The sequence below is a fragment of the Pteropus vampyrus genome, unplaced genomic scaffold (assembly GCF_000151845.1).
Source record: "Pteropus vampyrus isolate Shadow unplaced genomic scaffold, Pvam_2.0 Scaffold106, whole genome shotgun sequence".
Taxonomy (NCBI): domain Eukaryota; kingdom Metazoa; phylum Chordata; class Mammalia; order Chiroptera; family Pteropodidae; genus Pteropus; species Pteropus vampyrus.
Genome location: NW_011888887.1, coordinates 1322859 through 1324202, shown reverse-complemented (window position 1 = coordinate 1324202; position 1344 = coordinate 1322859). Strand labels below are relative to the sequence as shown.

At 38.3% G+C, this 1344-nt stretch overlaps 1 pseudogene; it reads right to left on the bottom strand.

The window, feature by feature from the left end:
* The window catches only part of LOC105295488, a 17959-nt pseudogene extending 17752 nt beyond the window's left edge, over positions 1–207 (bottom strand).
* Between the last annotated feature and the right edge of the window lie 1137 nt (positions 208–1344).

Sequence of the window (1344 nt, the reverse complement as noted above, 5' to 3'; positions counted from 1 at the left end):
ATTTGTGTGTTCACTGGAGCAACACTTTTAATTTCCTTAGAGAACTTTTTCTTTGCATTCACAACTTGGCTAGCAGTTTGGCACAGGAAGCCAGCTTTCAGCCTATCTTGGTTTTCAACATGCCTTCCCCATTAAGCATAATCATTTCTAGCTTTCAATATAAACTGAGAGACGTGAGACTCTTTCATTTGAACACTTAGGGGCCATTGTAAGAGTCTTATTTGGCCTAATTTCCATATGTTTACATTTCAGGGAATAGGGAAGCTTGAGGAGAAGAAAGGAGATGTGAATGGCCAATTGGTGGAGTGAGTAGTCAGAGCACACACACATTTATTGATTAAATTCATTATCTCATATAGGTGTGGTTTGTAGCACCCAAAACAATTATAATAGTGATATCAAAGATCACTCACAACAAATAATAATAATAAAAAAGTTTGAAATATTGCATAAATTTTCAAAATGTGACAGAGGCACAAAGTGAACAAATGCTTTTGGAAAAATAGCCCCAATAGACTTGCTAGACAAAGGTTTGCCACAAACCTTCAATTTTTAAAAAGAGCAGTATCTTTAAAGCTCAGCAAAATATATCTTTAAAGCAAAGCAAAATATGAATATGCATGCCTGTAAAATTATACTAAAAGTCTCACTTATCATGGGGAGGAAGAAGAATGGAAAAAAAAAAAGAGGAAGGACCCTAATTTAATGGTTTTATTTTATTGGAGGAAGGAGTAAAACAAAAGAAGGTGGAATTAGAATCATGGTGTCACTGTTGGGGCTGATCAGAGTTCAATGTCGCCCCAGTGGCAGTGGGGAGGGAGATGGATATCGATGGTACAGAAGTGTAGTTAGCATTTTTCCCTCAGTTGTTCCTCAAGTGATGCAGTGAAGAATCACAAGTCATTGAGATTTAGGAAAGATTTATTAAAAGTATATTTTAGAAAGACAAAGGATGCCCCAAGGAAGCACGTAGTTCCAGTGCTGTAATCAACACAAGAAGGCCACAAAAAAAAGAAGGCTCAGAAGTGGAAATGTCTGCTTTATATTTGGGCTGTGATGGGTGGTTCCAAAGGCATTCCTAGGTGATTGGCAAGTGAGGTCATTTTGATTGACACCTGGTTGCTATATAATTCTTTGCCTAGTGCGCTGTGCTTACCCAGAATACAGTCTGTTATAATTAGATTCATGAACTTCCAGGCATAAACAGTATTATAATGACCTTCTGCCCAGGCATCTGTAGCCGGATTAGGCCATCTAAGACAATGATTCTCCTGTCCTTTGTCTCTGGGGATGCAGGAAGTGTTCTCTAACTACCAATAGGGTGTTCTTTGGGCTGTCTCTGGG